General features: G+C 41.8%; 1 protein-coding gene across 1 annotated transcript in view; it reads right to left on the reverse strand.

Moving 5' to 3' along the window:
• LOC126354623 (cilia- and flagella-associated protein 45-like) overlaps nt 1-21,482 on the reverse strand; it is a 168,917-nt gene that overhangs the window by 122,464 nt on the left and 24,971 nt on the right. The window contains exon 2 of the mRNA XM_050004387.1: nt 17,479-17,744. The gene's annotated coding sequence lies outside the window, so the exon portion shown is untranslated. The remainder of the gene's footprint in view (nt 1-17,478; nt 17,745-21,482) is intronic.

The raw sequence follows: 21,482 nt of genomic DNA on the forward strand, positions 1-21,482 counted from the left end.
ATCTGTGACAGTGTCTAGATCGGAATGTGAAAACAATTGGACTGTGAGAAAATTGGGTCTTTGTACGGGCACTGATGACTGCGCAGTTGAGCAACCCACAAACCAAACATCATCATCAGAAGTAAACATAATAATTAGCGTCAGATTGTACAATTATTAACAGAAAGTTTAAGTGTGCCAAATATTTTGTAATTTTAAATGTTTCTAAAAGAAAATAATTTCAACTGTACATATAGAGCTAGTACATATCGACTGTAATGACAGAAGTAAAGGAATTTCTTTTTATTGATTTCAGCCCAATTATACCACACCATGCACAAAATAATATGAAATTCTTTTAGAAATACAGCTGAGATAATATTAACCTGTTTAAAAAGTCAAAAATATTTTTGGTATCGACTTCTTCTGTTGAGGAAAAGTAATGCTAGAGGAGGGTGTTCCTTTCCAAGAGACTGTCTCCAAGTCCGGCGACTGCACTGGGGCCTCCAATGACCATGACTAACTGTCACAAACAATTGCCAAATGGCCTACTGTGTGGCATACCCCACACATGGCATTTGAATGTGGGCATCCTGTCAAATACGTACCAAATGGCAACTGAAGCATGAATAGTGGCTTCCCCACTGAGTGGAAACTTGTATAGAAGGGAAGTGACACTGAGAATTCATAAAATATTCATGAGCAGGGATTACAATGATTTAGCTAAATCTTACCTGCTGAGCCCAACACAAGTGATGATGGGCAGCACTGTGATGTTACTACACTCAAATCATTAACAGTATCAGCACACAAAAGCTCAGTAGAAGGCAAGGCCACCTGGCTCACCCGCAGGGCACTGGAGTCTTTTTGCCATGTGCATGTAACTTTGCCACCAGCCAGTTGTTGAACACTACATCCTTCATGTTGTGATTCCGCATTCTTAGCAACTTTGGCTAGAGAGGGGTGAGACACAACCAATGCTCAAGTCTGGACCTGAGGGTTGAGTGTTAACCAGATGATCACAATCTTAATCAGCAAGTGTGCATATGAGGTAGTCAGCCCATTGGAGACACTCAAAATGACACTTGCACAGGAGACTTTGAAGGTCAGCGATCCACGCTATGTAGGACTCTCCTGGGCGCTTGTGTTATTGGTTAACTGTGCCACTGACACATGGATTTGATGATCAAAATACCACATGAGCAACTTATATGGTTTCTCAAAGTTAAGTTTCTCAGGCTTTGTACAGGGCTTCAAATTCGGCATGATTTCATGCAATCCTGCACTACTGGGCATTAACAAGGTAGCCTTATGGACTGAATCAATTATCTGCATTACCTAGTACTGCAGCTAGAACTGGTACAGGTGATTCTCCCACCTACCTAGTACACTTGTCATGGCCAGTGAATAGTGTCATGGGAAAGGCTTTCTTGCACATCCCTGGACGGTGTGCATACGGAGCAATTCTGCACTCTATTTGAGCATTTCCTGCACCTGTTCCTGCTGTAGCTCTTGTTTCTTATCCTAGAGGTGCAATTGCTCCTGCCAGTTTTGTAAAAATGTGGGGTTCATAAGATTTATGGCAGAGGGGTACCTGTATCACTGTTAGTTGTTTCCTTTCCATTCCCAAATGTGGCAAGTCAAAAATGATTATCTATATGCTTTCATATGAACCCTGTCTTTGTGGTCTTTACACATAATGTGTTTTGATGGAAGTAGAATCATTCTGCACTCTTTCTGTGGCTTCACACCACACTGATTGCCAAACTTAAGTACTTCCTTCTGTGCTTGTTTGGCATAGCTGTAAGACAACAGCCTGCAATGGCACATAAAGCAGTTGTCACAGTCCTCAGCTATTGAAACGGGATAAGAGCAATTTTTAATGTTACAGGAAGAAATGTTGCTGAATAAAGGTATTAAATCATTTTGTCATGTGAAAGAACTGACCCATACTATTGGCAACGGAATGGAAACTACAAAAGTAGATTGTACTGGTTCTGAAGATTGTCAGATATTGTTGTAAGTCTGAGATATGGTCTGTCATACTCACTATCTAAGGTGTCAGAATCAGTGTCCTGTTCACCAGAAGAAATGTCTGTTACATGGAACAAAATTACTTTTGTACAAAATACGGTAATCAAGCAAGGTCTGACATTTAAGGATCATCATCATTCATCATTCACACAATCAGGCCCAGTGGGCCGTGCGCCACCATGGTTAGAGCTCTCCATCTGTGTCTGCCTTCTGCTATCTGTCTCCAGTTTTCTGTGACTCCCAGCCACAACAAGTCTTCTCTCACTCCATTGATCCACCTCTTTCTAGGACCTCTGACTAGTCTGCTGCCTGACAGGATCCAGTCCATTGCTGTTTTGGGGCACCTTGTTGCCTCCATTCTAACTACATGTCCAGCCCATTGCAGTCTTTTGCTTCTCATCCCTCCCAAGATGTTAGGCTCCTTGTAAAGCTCTTCTAATTTTGTGTTATGGCATCTTCTCCATTCTCCAGTAGTCTGATCTCAGACTGGTCCAAATATTTTCCCGACGACCTTCCTTTCAAATGTAAGCAGTCGTTGTTTTCGAGTGCTCCAGGTTTGAGAACCATAAAGTACTATTGACACTATTAATGTCTTATACAATAATAACTTCAGTTGTTGAGAGACTCTTCTACATTTTAATATAGTGTCTAGAGGGTGATAGCATCTGTTTCCCACCTGCAGCCATGCTTTTATCTCTGCTTCCGTTGATGTTACTTCTGAAAAAATTGATCCAAGATATTTGAACTCTTTCACATGTTTATACCTGGTGTGGTTCACAATTAAATCTTGAGAGAGTTTTGGATCTTTCTTCCTATGGTCATACACTTAGTCTTTTCAGAGCTAATTTGTAGACCAATCCTTGCCGCCAATAACTCCAAGGTCTGGATACTTCTTTTCTGACCTTCTTGCGTGCATGTTAATAGTGCAATGCCGTCTGCATAGGCCAGATTTGTAATGTGTTCATTGCCAATTTGAAAGCCCTGAAAGTTTTCTTTGTTGAACTCCTGCATTACCTTCTCAAGTGCCAGATTGAAGAGGATAGGTGATAGCCCATCTCCCTGGCATAACCCTGTTACAACTTGGAAGTTTTCTGTCATTTTATTGCCTACCTTAACCTTAAGTTTTGTGTCATTTAGGCATACCTCAACCAGTTTGATCAATTTCTTTGGCGTACCAAACTCTGTCATAGTTCTAATCAGGCTAGGTCTATATACACTGTTGTAAGCCTTCTTGAAGTCTACAAACAGGAGATGTAGCTCTCAACTGTATTCGTACATTTTTTCACAGACCTGTTTTAGGATAAAAATCTGGCCTGTGATTGATCGTCCTGCTTGAAAACCTCCTCGGTATCCTCCAATTATGACTGCTGCTAGAGGTTTTATTCGTTCTAATAGGCAGTTGGAGAAGATCTTATAACAGATGTTTAGTAGTGCTATGCCCCTATAGTTGTCACAAACTGATTTGTATTTCTTTTTATATATGGGGCATATTAAAGCTACCTTCAGTACCTCTGGTATTTCATTTAAGAATATGGAAAATGGAAATGAAGTCCCATGCTTCTTGACAGAGTATAGGGGAACGATACGGGAGACCCACACCGCCGTACTAGGCAAGGTCCTAATGGAGGTGCTTTGCTGTTGCCTTCCTCCAACCATAATGGGGATGAATGCTGATGATGAAGACAACACAACAACACCCAGTCATCTTCGGGCAGGTGAAAATCCCTGACCCCATCGGAAATCGAACCAAAGACCCCGTGTTCAGGAAGTGAGAATGCTACTGTGAGACCACAAGCAGCGGACATTTAAGAGTATATTTGGAAATTTTAATTTACCAGTCTTGATTCAACTTTTGATCAAAAAATAGTTGCTGTTGTAATGGAACACCCTTAGCTTTTGAATAGGAGTAAGCAATACACAATCTGTAGTGAATTATTCTACAGATTGTATCTTTTCTGTTATGGTATATTTATGTTTGTGTTAATGCCTTTCACAGGTATTATTTTTTACCTAACGATATTCAAAATAACTGGATGTCTTGTAAATATCAAATATGTATGTACTGTTTTATTCGCAAGATTACTAAACTGGATAATTTGGAATTTCATGTGTACACATTTCCATTCTGTTAAAAAAATAATTCCAAGTCCTGCAATGGTGCGTATTCAGTGGACCGAAGGTAAGCTCTGCTTAACCAGCATAAACTAGAAACAACAGAGATACTAAGGCAAACACTAAAGTTTACAAGCCTCCCTTATATGAGTTGTCAAATTTCACACAATTTTGTGAGTTAGCACTGCTGACTTCTCATGATTCTCAGAGAACTTTTCAGAGAACTTTGTAAGTTTCCACTCATTATGTGTTGTGATTCAAGTGAGGAGTGATGTTTTCTGAGCGGTTTGTACAAGTGACTGCTGGAGCTCCAGGAAGCATGGCTACCTGATATTCCCAGCCACCAGATCCACAACGACATCATTGCAGGCCTTGGTGTGAGATTATAAGGAGTAAAAGTTGTATTTTCTTTACTGATGCTATAGAATATGTACCTGTGATTAAGAAAAATGACTAATCGCATATACTGCACACAGTTTTACATTATCTCAATGCCATAAACAATTTTAACAGTGTGTATGAGAGACATTCTGAAAGTGTGTTTCGTCACTGGTTTTCACACAGAACTTTACTGCCAAAAATAAATACACCATGGTATCATGAATAATATATCTTGCACTATTTTTCAACATAGTCACCATGATATTGAGACATTTGTCATAGCATGCAATCAGCTTGAAGAAATCACTCTGAAAAAAAAACTCAGTGCTCTGCAATGCAAGGAATTGTCACACAGTCAGCTCCAACTCAGCATTGGTTTGGAAGTGTCATCTCAAGAGTGTGACTTTCAATGCATGAAATATGTGGAAGTCCCAAGAAAGAAGATCAGGCCTGTAGGCTGGGTGATTCAAATCTGAAGTGACGAATCTGATCTTGTGAGAGCTTTGCTGTATGGGGTTTTGTGTTCTCGTATACGAACACAATACCTTCACTCAAGAGTCCTGGTGACCACGTAGTCAGTACACATCTGTTTGCTATTGTGATGTGCACTCTTCTTTGATGCTCTGCACATCCATCACCCCTCCTCCGATGATGTCCCTTCAATCACTGAAGCAGAAATTTGTGTGGATTCATAGGTCACATGGTGTACCATCTTCTCTTTCAGAAACAATGATGAAACTTACTTTCAGAATGTCACTCAAAATAAACATCATATAGGCATGTTCCATTTGATAAGTAGGCCAGCAACTGAGCTCACAGTGTAGAGTCAAGAAAGCATGGAAACCCAAGTAGGGCAGCGCCAGTGTGAACCTGCAGGCTGTGGGATTCTTCTTCACAACTTTGCCACACACAGTTTGAAAGAGAAGAGGAATGTAGTACAACAAATTAGAACTATGCCTGAATTATGTATCATGACTAAGGTGAAAGTCTGCATATGCTGTTTCAATAAACACTTTACAGCATCAATGAGTGGCTAACAGAATGCCCTAATATACACAAGCTGTACTGTCAGTCAAGTCTTTTGTTTGTTAATGATAAATCCATATGGATTAGTATTGATTATTGTGCCACAGCTTGTGTTCACAAAGCCATTAAAAAGCATAACCAATCTTAGAACCATTTGCTCCCCACAATAAACAAAAAGAAATTCAGAAAGATGAGAAAGGACTGCATGTTGTATGATCATAAGACGGCTGATAATTTATAACACAGCAATCTTTTATGAAAAAATGACATAGCTTGTTTCTTTCCAGCACAGGAGATGGTGTTCAGAAGATGTGATGAACCACACGAGTCTCTGAATAAAGGCAGTTTCTTTGTATTGTACAGTTTCCCAGCAAATAAGATGAAAATGTAAAACATAATTTAGAAAATTCTTCTGCATTTACAAGTGTGACAAACACAATACAAAATGACTTAATTGCTTCTGTTTCAAATACAGTCTTGAATAAAATAAGAAAGGAGATAAGTGAATTAACTTTGCCTCATTTATCCTGTGTGAAGCACTCTCTTAGAACAAAGACAATATGAACTCATGACACTTCACCCAGCTTAAGCCATCTATGCAAATGTGGCAGAGAAGTAGTTGTTTACTGAGGAAAATCATTATTGAATGTCATATCAACTTTATAAGAATGTAAAACATTCATCAAGGAAGTCTGCTTTCAATACCACTTACTTAATTATTAAGAATGATCTATTGGTAGATAGTATGCCTTTGTCTTACTACAAACTGACAGCAAGTTAACCCATCTAGCTATAGGGGAATTTAAGGCTTAATATGAAATACAAATCACTGTGCAACTTGGTATTTTCACTATTTTCATGCAAGGAAACCACTACCCCTGGCGAAGTTCTGTAAGTTAGTTAAAGATACATGACTATGTGCCTGCCAACACTGGCAGAAAAAACAGTGAAAGGTAAACAACCCTACATGAAAAACAGAGACGGTTCATTCTGAGCAGGCTGCAGTGCTGAAATCCACTGTGTAAAACCACAGAATGTTTAAGAAGACACCTGAATGAAGATATACTTTGACAATTCAATTTCATTTTGGTTGTTCTAATAGTTTAAGAACAACTGCATTTCCACATTAAATATTGTCATGTAAACGATTAAAAATTTAATGGAAAAATTCTGAATAATTGATGGACAAAAGTATGGAGAATGTGTAACTGTAGTTCATTCACCATTGCTTCTATATACCACATCTGTTACGGTAGATGCCAAGACTGCTGAAGTGTAACATTAGGATATGCAACTTCATGAAAAGCTTCAGCAACTTGTGAAGGGACATGGCAGCATCATTGTGATCCATAAGCAAACATGCAAGCAGAGTCTGAAGATAATGTGGTTCACCAGGACTGAGGAATCAATGGGATGGTTATAGTTTTCTTTCCCCATTAGCAGAAATTTTTTAGTTTATCATCATAGAATCCTGACACATACAGTGCAGTTCTTCATTTTATCATATATCAGATTTGAGTGTACAGGCTGAACACACTGCACTGTAACAAAGCAATCCATGAGCTGCAGAAGAATTTTGAGACCTGTAAAATGTTTTGGAAGACATGGGAGGATGTGCAAAAATAACGAAACTCCAAAAACACAACACATTGCCATGCACAATACGTTACACGTATTTGCATCACTGATGAGTGCTTTTTGGAGTCCATCTCATCCTGCAATTCCCTACATATGGAGCTCCCTTCATGTTGCTTTGATGCTGTCAGGGTTCACAAATGCAACATTCATTTCTACAGTGACTTTTGCAACTGTCGTCCTCTTATTTTTCATCACAATAGTCTTCAATGACACACACTTTTGTCCATTTTGTGACTTGGCAGATGATGTTTTCTGCTTTCCCTGTATGCAATATAAATCTTAAACACAGTACCTCTTAAAACATCAAACACTTCAGCTAACTTCATTATGGGAACACTAACTATGCAATCATCAACAACTTGCCTATGATCAAATGCACTGAGCTCCAACATAATGCACTCACAATCACACAGAACAACGTATTGAGGACATTGGACAGGTGCTGTTGATGGTCCAGCACAACAGTACAACCTGCAAGCTTGGCTAGCATCTGCATTTATATTCAAGCATGCATTTCTTGCAGTGCTTCCATAGTTTTGTCCACCCCCTGTATCATCTAGGATTGCCAGATGTATTGGACTAAATACATACAAATCAAAGGGATTGGTTGCCCTTTTTTTATCTGAGATAAGCTTGCCTTCAATTGTAGCTGTTAACAAACAGTTTCTATAATTCCAAGAAAAATGAAGAGGATGTGAGGCATATATAGCACAGCTAATTAAAGCATTATTGCTTTAACAAATAATTGTTTCAAAAGGAACATTCCTGAGAGAAAACTAGAAAATTACAAAGAGAGAGAATGGCTAGCTAGCACTTATGTTCAGCAGACAAAATTCTGATACTGCCAACAATACAAGTGAAAGTCACTCTAAGTCAATTTTGGCATGACCTAGGGATGTATTTTGGGATCCTTGCTGTTCATGTTGCATATTAATGACTTTGCAGACACTGTTAACAGTAACCTCCGACTTTTTACAGATGGTGCAGTTATCTATAATCTACATCTACATGGTTACTCTGCAATTCACACTTAAGTGCCTGCCAGAGGGGTCATCGAATCATTTTCATACTATTTCTCTACCATTCCAATCTCGAATGGCATGTGGGAAAAAGAACACCTAAATCTTTCCATTCAAGCTCTGATTTCTCTTATTTTATTACGATGATCATTTCTGCCTATGCAACAAAATATTTTCGCATTCGGAAGAGAAAGTTGGTGATTGAAATTTTGTAAATAGATCTCACCATGAAGAAAACTGCCTTTGTATCAGTGACTGCCACCCCAACTCATGTATTGTATCAGTGGCTCTCTCACCCCGATCGCGCGATGACACGAAATGAGCTGCCCTTCTTTGCACTTTTTCAATGTCCTCCGTCAATCCTACCTGGTAAGGATCCCACACCACGCAGCAATATTCCAACAGAGGATGGACAAGTGTAATGTAGGCTGTCTCTTTAGTGTGTTTGTAGCATCTTTTAAGTGTTCTGCAAACAAAGCACAGTCTTTGTTTTGCCTTCCCCACAATATTATTTATGTGGTCTCTCCAATTTAAGTTGCTTGTAATTGTAATTCCTAGGTATTTAGTCGAACTGATAGCCCTTAGATTTGTGCGATTTATTGTATACTCAAAATTTTCCGAATTTCTTTTAGTACCCATGTGGATGACCTCGCACTTTTCTTTATTTACTGCCAATTGCCACTTCTCACACCATACATAAATTCTCTCTAGATCATTTTGTAATTGGAATTGATTGTCTGATGATTTTACTAGATGGTAAATTACAGCGTCATCTGCAAACAGTCTAAGGGAGCTGCTCAGATTATCACCTAGATCGTTTATGTAAATCAGCAACAACAGAGGGCCTATGACACTACCTTGCAGAACGCCAGATATTACTTCTGTTCTACTCGATGATTGACTGTCTATCACTGCGAACTGTGAGCTCTCTGAGAGGAAGTCATGAATCCAGTCACACAACTGAGACGATACTCTATATGCACGCAATTTGATTAATAGTCACTTGTGAGGAACGGTATCAAAAGCCTTCTGGAAATCTAGGAATATGGAATCGATCTGAGATCCCTTGTCGACAGCACTCATTACTTCATGGGAATAAAGAGCTAGCTGTGTTGCACAAGAACGATATTTTCTGAATCCGTGTTGGTTATATATCAATAAGTCATTTCCTTCGAGATGATTCATAATGTTCGAGTACGGTATATGCACCAAAATCCTACTGCAAATTGAGGTCAGTGATATGGGTCTGTAATTCAATGGGTTACTCCTATTTCCTTTCTTGAATATTGGTGTGACCTGTGCTACTTTCCAGTCTTTAGGAACATACCTTTCATCAAGTGAGTGGTTGTATATGATTGCTAAGAAAGGTGCTATTGTGTCTGCATACTCTGAAAGGAACCTGATTGGTATACCATCTGGACCGGAAGACTTGCCTTTCTTAAATGATTCGAGTAGTTTCGCAACACATAAGATATCTATTTTTATGTCACTCATGCTAACAGCTGTTCTGGTTGCAAATTCTGGAGTATTTACTTCTTCTTTTGTGAAGGAAATATGGAAATCTGTATTTAGTAACTCTGCTTTAGTGACACCATCATCGGTAACATTTCCATCGCTATCGCGCAGTGTCTGAAGAAAGGTGCACAAATATTCAGTCAGATCTCAATAAGATTTATAAGCTGTGCGAAGATTGGTAACTTACTTGAAATATTCAAAAATGTATAAGTGTACACTTGAAAAAATGAAGAAAATGCAGTATCCTATGACTAAGGTATCAATGGGTCACAGTTGGTATTGGTCAACTCAACTGAGTGCACTTTGTAGTGTTATGAAATAGAACAGTCACATAGACTCAGTTATGAGTAAAACATGTGGCAGACTTCAGTTTATTGTCAGAAGACTAGAGAAATGCATTCTGTAAAAGATACTGCTAACAAATCATTTTAATATGATTGTAAAGGAGTTGACAGACCACAAAAAGTAGTGTCACTAGATGTTAATTTTTCATAATGTGTTTCAGGCATTGTCCATCATCAGATGACATGCTCACAAACAATATAATTACAATATTGAGACAAACTACTCTTTCAGCTTCTAAGACCATGAAGTTACTACATTCACATAAAGGAATAAATACTGATGTGACATATAGCCAGCTACACAACAAATGAATATAGTGACCCTCAACACCACTTAAGTAACCTTGCTTACAGTAGATAGCACGTGAGTTGGGGAGCAGCAGCCTGCCAATACCCAGATAGTAAATCATTATGTTTTAACAACATTTATTTACAATAATAACAGAAATTTATATAAATTTTAAGTAGTGTATATTACTTGCCAAGATGTCGGCAAATTAAAATATATTTAAGATAAATAGTAAAAAATAAAACAGTAAAATAAAAAGTTAAAATTATACATAAAATTTTAGTTACAAAGTAAACATTGGAAAATCCAGGATGGACTGTAACAATATTATGAAAAGGATATTTAGTTGCGCCTATCTGTGACTATATAGTGAGTAGCAACTAACCCTTTCATAACAGTGTTACAAGGAAATTTGTTTTATTTGACTCTATGAGTATGTCACAAGTAATCAAACAATGGAAAATCCAGGATGGAATGTAACAATACCAGAGAAGGAAAGTTGCTACTCACCATATAGCGGAGATGCTGAGTCACGATAGGCACAATAAAAAAATTCACACAATCATAGCTTTCGGCCATTAAGGCCTTTGTCAGCAGTAGACACGCATACAAACATGCACACACACACACACACACACTAGTAGTTTCAGCTCTCTGAGACTGCAGACATGTGTGCAAGTTGTGTTTGCGTGAGTATGTGTGTGCATGTGTTTATGTGTGTCTACTGCTGACAAAGGCCTTAATGGCCGAAAGTTATGATTGTGTGAATCGTTTTATTGTGCCTATCACGACTCGGCATCTCCGCTATATGGTACGTCACAAGTAAAATGGAAGATAGTACCTTTGTACTAGTGAGAAACACAAATGAGAAACTAAGCTAACAGCTCATCATAAATGCTGGGAAACATTGTCTGTTACTTATTACTTGTGTTCACTGATTACCCTATCTGGGTTAGTACAGCAATGAGCACAAATTTCAAGATATTCTGAAATATAAAATCCCTATACTTGGGTTAAAAATGTAGAAATTTTGAAACACTCTCAGTAGGATGTAAGTGGTGGTCATTTTTCCTCTAATGACAAATGATAAATAATTTGCAGCCTCACTGCAAAGTATAGGGGCACAACAATGCAATGCAATTGACAATCCCCTAACTAACCTAGTTACAGACTCTAACAAAGTAATGTCTACCCCTCATTCTGTCAACTACTGATCCATGTCAACCGTGTCACGGCCATTATCATACACGCCAGACATGTGTCAACCCGATATGCATGCTGTCTCATCCATGCCGCGCAGCGGGCCATTAGTCCACCGGTCTGGCCAACTGCCTGCATTACCAGCCACCACCCACCCACAGTTCTCCCCATGTTGTGCGGCCGTATTCCAATCACATTTCTGAATCAAACAATCAACTGCTCCAAGCTGATGCTACTGCAATCCGCACCTATGATTCATGATTGTCGAAAGTATGTTCACCTCCAGCGTCATTGTGATGGACGACATGAAGTACATCACTTTACTCAGCCACCTTGGCACCCATGCTGATGTTATCTACACTGTCACCCTGGCATAACCTTCCATGGAGAAGTATAGGACCACTAAAACAATGCTGTTATGATGCCCCTCCTGGACTCCCAAAGGACAACTACACCATGTATTTTATAATAACATTCACAGGAAGAATTGCGTCAGCATCTTCAGAGCACAACACACCCATGCATCATTCCCAGTGAGGTGCTGTGAATGAGCTGGATTGTCAAGCTCCCATTCCAGGTGCAGATGACTTTACTCATCACTATTAACCAGTCTGTCAATGCCCATCTGTCCCCGTGCAACTGCATTTTCACCATTTCTCAAGATAGGCACAGCATCAACAAAGCTCCCAACAATCATATGGATATGCATGCTGCTCTGCCACACACATAACCTCCTGCAGCCACCAACAGCTGCCGAGCAGCCCTGCCTGATGCTGACATCACAGTGGCCACTGCCCTGTGTTTACAAAACAAAACTGGCTCCAGTTGTCAATCCCGGTGTATCAGCACTGCACATGCAGTCTTGCCTCTGTTGGTATCACACTATGTGCCTCTCTCGTCAACATTTTGACTACCAAAGCTCATCTCACAGCCTCCAAGAGGCGCCCCTAGCTGTGTGCGACACGTAAGCCGCCACAACACACACAAAGTCACTGCCTGCCAGCCAGCTTCTGATGCCACACTCTGAACAATTGTCTGTACCTCCTTGACCACATCAGCAGACTATGTTGCCTGATCAACAATGGACTGCACAAAACCTCACAAGCCTGCTTTGCCTACATCTGAAGACTCGTGCCTTCACTATACAACCGCTATCGGCTTCCCCATTGCTGGTAGGGGTATCCAGACATGGGCTTTAGAGCTTGGCTTTGTTACACCCTTCACATGGTCATTCATCATTGCTGATGTTAAGGAACCAGTCCTAGGTGCTAATGTCCTGTGGCTTTTCACGTTGTACCCTTACTGCATGCAAACTCCTGACCATGCTGCTGACAGTACACGTGCCCCAACCGCCCCACTGCCCTAACACATCTATGCCAACACCCGACGCTCCTTCACTCTCAGACATGCCCATGCAATGATACATACAGCAGTGTGTGGACTGCGCTGACCGCATAATACACATCTGTCAACAGCACATGAGCATGCAAGAAACACTCACTCGCCGCAGATAGAGCAATGCGTCCCTACGTAGTTGCATCCAAACAGTACAGGCAGAACTTGCAAAGGCTCGCTCCACCCTCGAGCACGTCCATTCCTCAACTATTGCCTATGCTTGCAGACCTGCCAAGTCGTGTCACCTGACACAGCTGCCCCCACCACACTGTTTACTCAGGTCAGTACATCACCTGCCACTTATTCTGTGCCCACTCCTTCACCACTGCTGTCATCCACTCTGTGACTGCACTGCTGCTGCTCACCTCCACCACCCCTGGGCCCATGCCAGACAATGCCATTTGTGCCGAGTCTGCATCTGCCCAGTATGCTGCCTCCCAGTCTGTCCTGCACCTGCAGCGAAGGGCCTTACCAACAACACACCCATGCCTGCACAGTCTGCCACTGCCCATGCCAAGTCAGTACCTGCAGTCAGCACTGCCTTCTGTGCTCTAACTGAACTCCCACAGCTCACCGAGCATGCAGCACATTCGCATGCGCACAGCACAGCTCCAGTTTGTAGCTGCCTCTGAAGCCCCCACCTCCCAAGCCAAGCCAGCACCTACATACGGTGTTGCAATCTGCACGTGACACTGCCAGCCACGTTGCATCTGAACCTCCACAGCTCGCTGACTATGCCACTCATCTGCAGCCTTGCTGAGCCAACCCAGTTCCAGCCTACAGTTGACATCTGATGTCATTTATGCTCCTTGGGACACCGACCTCCACACCGCCCATGCTGAAAAATGCCCAACCAGTGCCTCAACTCCATATCATCTTTTCATCTTGTCAGCCATCAACAATGGTGCAGCACACCACATTGACACTACACCCAGTCCATCTCATAGTCGGCACCCCAGATGTCGATCCCCTGACTGCCTCCACATGGTGAAGGCAGTGGTGGATGAGCTGTTACATGCAGGCAATGTTCACCCAGTAGACAGCAGTTGGGTATCGCCCATCTGCCTGATTTTGTGAGGACTATTGTGCCTTGAATGCTGGCAAAATTGTGGACAGTTACCCAGTTCCTAATATCCAAGACTTCACACACTATCTTGCCAGCACTAAAGTAATTGATTGTGAGAAGCATATCTGTAGATACCGATGTACAAAAATGAGATTTGCAAGACTGCGATCACCACACGTTTTGGATTGTTTGAGTTCCATTTTATGCCTTATGGTCCAAAATAGACTGCATAAATCTGGCAATGCTTTATAGGCAGCCTGCTTTTTAAATTTTTTTTGTTACATATATCCACATGATATCCCCATTTTTTGACCAGACATTAACTCACACTCTGCCCACTGGCAACAAGTTCTCAGCACTCTCAAAGCCAATGGTGTAGTGATCTGCTCTTACAAATGTCAACTCTGTCAGGTGTTAGTCACCTTCTTGGGCCACACTTCTGGCATCCATCAAATACCAGAGTGCACCAAGCTGATTTGTAACCTACTGCCACCACCCGACTACCATGAAGTCCATCTATCCCTCGGGACAGTCAATTTCTATCATCATCACTTGCCCCACACTACTGCCCTGCAAGAACCCTTAACACAGGCCCTCAAAGACAAAAATACCACCAGTCACAGGAAGCTCACATCGACCATGGACATCCAACACGCCTTCCAAGCTATAAAGGATGATCTGGTACAGGCAGCCACCTCAGCTCACCCAGTTCCAGAAGCTCCCCTGTCCATCACCACTGATGCAAGCAGTATAGAAATATGAGTTGTCCTTCAGCAAGAGGTCAACAACTCCAGTCAACCCTTGTCCTTCTCCTCCCACAATCTGACTGAGGCACAGAGCAAGAGGTTGGCTTACAACCAGCAGCAACTGACCATTTATGAGGCTGTGCAGAATTTCATAGAAGATATTGAAGGACATCCCTTCATCATTTACCCAACCCACAGGCTCTGGCCAACGCCATCTATAACCTACCCATGGACAAGTGCCCCACCGTTACCGTTACCTGAATAAATCATGGAATTCACTATGGACATCTGTCACATAGAAGGTGCAGACAATGTGGTTGCTGACTGCTTATCATGCATCGGCACCATCTTGGCCACAATTGACTTCAACAAGCTCACGGAGGCTTAGCAAGATGACCCTCAGCTATAGGACCTCTTAAACGATGCCCTCCCTACCCTCATCATTAACCCAAAGTTTATCCCTGATTCAACTCCCCTGTACTCTGCAATGTGACCCAGGTATGCACACAACCACTTGTCCCACAACAATTCCACAGAATTATTTTTGACCTGTTTCACAACCTCACCCACCCCGGTGTCAAACCCACTACCTGCCTTATAAATGAGCAATACATTTGGCCCCAAACTGAATGATACATTTGTTCCCATGTTAAGTGAGACTAAGTTGTGGATGAAGGCCTGTGTACTGCGCCAACAATGTGAAACCACCTGGCACTCTCAGCTCCCACTAGGCACCTTCCAGATACTGAAATGACAGTTCCAATACATTCATGTCGATCTGGTTGGCCTCCTTCTTTCATCTGGCAACTACCTCTACCTCCCCTCCATTGCTGACCAGGTAATACACTGGGTAGAGGCTACCCTCATCCAAGACATCCCAGCTGAAACAGTTGTCATAACTCTGTTGTCTACCTGGTTCCTGTCTTTTGGCTACCCTGCCTACAGGGTGCTGTTCGCCAAACTCTGTAAACTATGCAGCATTGCCCGTTACAGAGCCACCACCTACCACTCTCAAGCTAATGGGCTTGTCGAGAGTTAGCATCACTCCCTAAAGGCCGCTGTTATGTGCCATGGGGATGAGTGGTCTGATGCACTCCTGTGGGTGCTGCTGGGTGCCCACAAGGAGCATAAACAAGACCTTAGTGCCTCACTAGCCAAGATTTTATAGGGCGAGACACTAACCCTCCCCAGTGATTTCGACTCTTCCAACCACCCCCAATGCCAACCTTGCTTCCTGCCTTGGTTGACAGTGTCTGGCCTCACATTGCCAACCTTTATATTTCTCCCCCCCCCCCCCCCCCCCCTAAAATTTTTGTCTCCAGAGACCTAACTATAGGTGACTACATCCTGTTGCATGACGAAACTGTCCACACCACGCTCCAGCCCCATTCTCGAGCCTGCACAGAGTTCTCCGATTCAGCCCCAACACTTATGACGTTCTGCTTAACTGCAAGCCAGTCACGGTCTCCATCAACCAACTGGAACTTGCCTGGTATCTAATAGATGAGCCCCCTGATACAGACTCCACCTACTCCTCCCTTTGTGACTGCATCCCCTTCTTTCTGGATGCAAATCAACGTCTGCTGCTTCCACCTGGAGGATCTTAGCTCACAGTTACAGACAAGGAGCTGGTAGCCACAGGGGCCCACGATGACTGCACGGTCTCACTAAGCCACCAGTACACAATTTCTGAGACGTTTTCACCTCACCTTATAACATCGACCCCACAGCTCTACATGCACATTTCACCGATGATGGACGCTTGCCCATCTCCACCACTCCCCTGCCTCTTCCAGACAGTGTAGCCCTCACAGATGCACCTGATGCACACATACCAGGGGATACATCTTCCCCACCTCCCCCTTCCATGCTCAGTGGCACGGACTGTGTCATCCCCTCATCTGCCCATTTTTGTGACTATCATCTCTACATCCTGCACCAGGCCAACCTCGCCAGTACTTCCCGCCCCCCCGGTCATCACCGCTGCACTGTTTGCTCTGCACTACTGGGTGGCGGATGGGACAGCGGACTCTGTGGGAATGTTAGCATGGATGACAAGAGAAAACAACTCTTGGTCTCATCTCTGACATTTGATGGCAGCAGTTCACTTAGCTCTGTGACACTAGTGTGTAATATCATGTATCCTTGCATGTGTCCAGTTTCTATAAAATAAAGTATGTTGTGTACTCTGTACCACTGTGTTGTCTATAATTCGCTATCACTAAAGTACCGGAGTTACACAAGTGATCCCACTTTAAAATGTGTCTGTTGGCATACCAGGATTTCACCTCCTAAAGGGAAGTATTGAACATTTATTCTGTCTATCTGTAATTATGTACAATGATTACTGTGCCACTGTAAAAAATGTACATCGCCCAAGCTCTCCTTCCAAAAATATCATGTTCATCACAAAAAGACCTTTACAAAAACATTTATCTCTAAATTTCTTGTGATAAAAGCAAATTGCAGATGATATAATGCAACTGATGATCAGTGTATGTTGAGAAAATGATAATAAATAAGTCGAGACTAAAACTGTTATAAAGTAACAGTGCTGCCAATATATTCTTCTTCACTTTTCTGACTTCTAGTAAAAAAAACATAAAAAAAGATGTTAACAAGACAGTGTTCACTTTTAAGAGAAACTGTTCTTGCAATGTCTAAAATGTGCAGATAAAGATAAAAGTGAATAATAATAATAATACATACATACACAAAACACTTATCTGCTAACCTGCAAATGTGTTTTCAGATTTTCCAGTTCACTCTTCTTCATCACAGCTGGATGCTGATCAGATTCCTCACTCGGGACAAGTAGTTCTCGAATCATGTCATGAGAAATCAAACACACAACTTCTTTCCCATCAATTGGTTTACTCTTGACTTTTCTTTTGTGTTGTGCTTTGCTCTCACTTATAGAAACAACAGGACTTTTCTTATGTGTTAAGCTTTTTGTTTCAACTCGTAAGGCCATATCAGATCTTTCCTTTCCTCGTCACTCTGTGGAAATAATAACAAATAGCAATATATAATTTGTTCATGATATTTCTATCAAATGTTATTGCAGACTTGGAATGCTTCTTAGTAGGATAACAGTATCATAAAAGTTTTAGTACATTAGCATCTGTGCAAACAAAAAAAGCTATACATAACATCACCGAACAGAATACAAAGGCTGTTTAAAAAGTATTCAACTTTTATTCATAAAAACACTCTTTATTCAGATACAACTGTTTGACGCTCGTCACCCTCAAAGCTTCAGCTTCTACACACCTTTCCCAGTACTACTGCCACTGCTGGAAGAATTGCTGTAAAGCTTCTGCTGTATGGTGCACAGCTGCTCTGTCGAATTCTGTATGACGTCTTCATGTTATGAAACCTGTTCCATTTCAGAGTCTTTTTCAGCTTAGGGGAAATACAGAATTCACTTGGTGTTAGATCAGGCGAATAGGAGGCTGACAAATCACAGTTGTGTTGCTTTTGGCCAAAATCCTCCAAATTAATTGAGAATGATGAGCGGGTGTGTTATTGTAGTGAAGTTGTCCGCTACCGACTGCCCACAAGTCCAGCCATTTGAGTCTCACTGCTTCACAAAGGCATCACAGAACCCCTTGGTAGTACTGCTTAGACACTAGTACCTTCTGGGTCATACTTTGATGGATCATGTCACCGGCCGGAGTGGCCAAGCAGTTCTAGGTGCTACAGTCTGGAACCGTGCGACCGCCTACGATCACAGGTACAAATCCTGCCTCGGGCATGGATGTGTGTGATGTCCTTAGGTTAGCTAGGTTTAAGTAGATCTAAGTTCTAGGGGGACTGATGACCTCAGAAGTTAAGTCCCTTAGTGCTCAGAGCCATTTGAACCTTTTTTTTTTTTTTTTTTTGGTCCATGTCTCTGGAGTCATACAGATGGTCAGCATGACTTTCACATTGCTGCAGACCTTCCTCACAGAATGATGGATGCTTCCCTTGCAATGACTGGAACCTCGTTTTCAGGTCATACCAATACACCCAGGACTCATCAGCAGTGATCACTTTGCTTAGAGAGCCGGGATTACTGTTCACAGTATACAGTATGTCATGTGTTATTTCTAAATGTAGCTGCTTCTACTCAGCTGTTGCAACTTTGGCACAAATTCTGCTGAGATCCTCCTGAGATCCAAATGTTTCATTAAAATTGAATGAATGGATCCAGTACTAATTTTAACCTTATCAGCAAGTCCACTGATCATGATTTGTCTATCCTGCATCACAAGGGTCCTTGCCTGATCAATAACAACCTCAAATGCAGATACTGAGTGCCTATCCAAACATGCTTCACTCTTCACTGATGACCACTCCTTGATCTGTGTGGGCCCCATTGCTTCATCCATAAATACTTATCAAATCTTGCGGATTGTTCCAAGCCGAGAATTGCTAAGCTTAAAATGGCTAGCCAGCAACTGGTTGTTTCTGTACTTATGAAAAATCAGGCATGCATACTATGTATGCCAACAAACATAGAGTGTGCATCTGCCCCAGTACCATTGTTGGTTTCAACAATAAAAAATAAGATTGGATACTTTTTGAACAGCCCTTGTATTAGTAATCCCCACGAAAGAGCACACTTGTCACTCTGAAGCACTGAAGTTGGTGTAAAAATGGTACCAAGCAATTGCACTGACCTTCCAATGCTGATATGAGTCATAACAGTGAAGCGGTGTGTGTGTGTGTGTGTGTGTGTGTGTGTGTGTGTGTGTGTGTGTGTGTGCAAGCTAATTGTGCAAAATCAGCACAGTAAGATGGGTCCAAAGTGGAGACATGACAAATGCCATAAAGGAAGTACAGTCTTGGGATGTGCTGATGACCACACCATGAATGAAGTTGCCTGATTTTTGGGTGCATCAAAGTAGACTGACTAACATATCTAAGGAATTGTATACCACTCACAAAAGTGTATAAGACCAGTAGCTGTTAAAAGAACCTAACCAACACAAATGTCATATCTTGTCAGTGGCGATCAGTTTCCAATCTGACAAGAACTGCTGCTCTCAGTGACTCCAGATCCATCTTAACCAGTCTCCACACACTGCAAAGAAGACTACATGCAATGAACATTTGTAGTTGCATATCTGGCAAAAGGCTATTGCTCATGGTGGTATACAAAGCTACATGTCTTCAGTGGTCCAAACACAGAAATCAGACAGTATCTAACTGAAGTTGTGTGCAGTGTAGTCCAACAGATCATGATTTGCTGCAAAATGCTTCAAATCATACATCTCTGACAGGAAACAAAGGGTGTCATCAGGAAAGAGACTTGTTTTAAGCTATCAGGCATCATCCAACTGGGACCAAATTACATGCAGTGTTCCTCAAGGTTCCATGTTAGACCCCTTAGTTTTTCCTGTGTATATCAATGACCTTTCATCTGTAACACTACCAGATGTCAAGTTCGTTTTGTTTGCAGATGATGCAAATATTGCAATAAGTAGCAAATCTAGTATAGTTTTAGAAATTTTGGTTAATGCAATTTTTATGAACATTAATAAATGACGCCTAGCCAATTTTAACTGTGTAGGCTTCCATGGCCACAGTCAATTGACATAAAAATTTTCTGGGTATGGTACTGTGTCATAATGTATAAAACTACTGCTGCTGGATAGAAACCAAAGTTTAGGTCATGGTAGCAATGGCCTTCTCCTGGGTCTACTGGTGCGTTCTAGCTATGCAGTGTCCCTTATACTTTGTTGTTACTGCTCACTGTGAATGCCATTACGTCATAATTTTAAAAAGATAATTCATTTCATTGGCTACTTAAGGAAGAAGGAGAGGGAACTTTATTTTAATAGGTTATTGCAGTGGAGGGGGAGCGTACGTAGCCTCTGTTGTCTATTGGCTCTTGTGTTATGCACCATGACTTGTGTTCACTGTCGAATGAGAAGTTGGCTCCTGTTTACCAAATGCTGGATGTCAGCCGCACCGCGGCAGTTACTCACCAGTAGTGTTCGTGCCTCATGTTTACTGTGCTGTCTGTTGGGCTCTGATTGCTGGCAGCCAAGATGGGGCAAGTCTGAATCCATCCTCTCTATTCATGTTCTTAGGGTGTTTAAGTATTTCGATGGCCCCTCTGATTTTGCGTTTCATCATAACCGGCTGCTTGGCCAACACACAGACTTTGCTGAATTTTATTTCGTTTCTGCAATGTTGCTGATGCTCTGCCACTGCAGATTTGTTGTGTTGCCCTAGATGAATATAGCACTCATGTTCCCAAATGCATGTTGCTACTGGCCTGCCATTCTCACCGATCTATGCCTCTCCACATTCACATTCCACCTTGTACACGCCTGCAGTGTGTAATGCATCCACCTTGACCTTAGAGGAGCCTAGCATGTCCTGGATCCTGTGACCACTATAAAAAACAGGCTGCACCCCAACCCAGCAAAGGTGTTTGTCTATTTGGTCAGTAACATTTTTCACGTAAGGTAAGTGCACTGTTGGCTGCAGTTTGTCTATTTCTTGCTTACCTTGCTTAGTTTTCTTCATCTACAAGGCTGTGTGGACCAACTTATGGCTGCAGCCATTGCCTAGAAACATTGTGCGTAGCCTTTTAATCTCTGATGCTATGTTTTGAGAATCACTTAGGCACTGCACACAGATTGCCAAAGAATGGATGACAGAGTTCTTGTGCACTGAGTAGTGGTAGGATTGGGTGTGCAGATACCCGCCTGTATGTGTAGGCTTTTGATGTACTTTGTGCCC

The sequence above is a fragment of the Schistocerca gregaria genome, chromosome 3 (assembly GCF_023897955.1).
Source record: "Schistocerca gregaria isolate iqSchGreg1 chromosome 3, iqSchGreg1.2, whole genome shotgun sequence".
NCBI classification, from domain to species: Eukaryota; Metazoa; Arthropoda; class Insecta; order Orthoptera; family Acrididae; genus Schistocerca; species Schistocerca gregaria.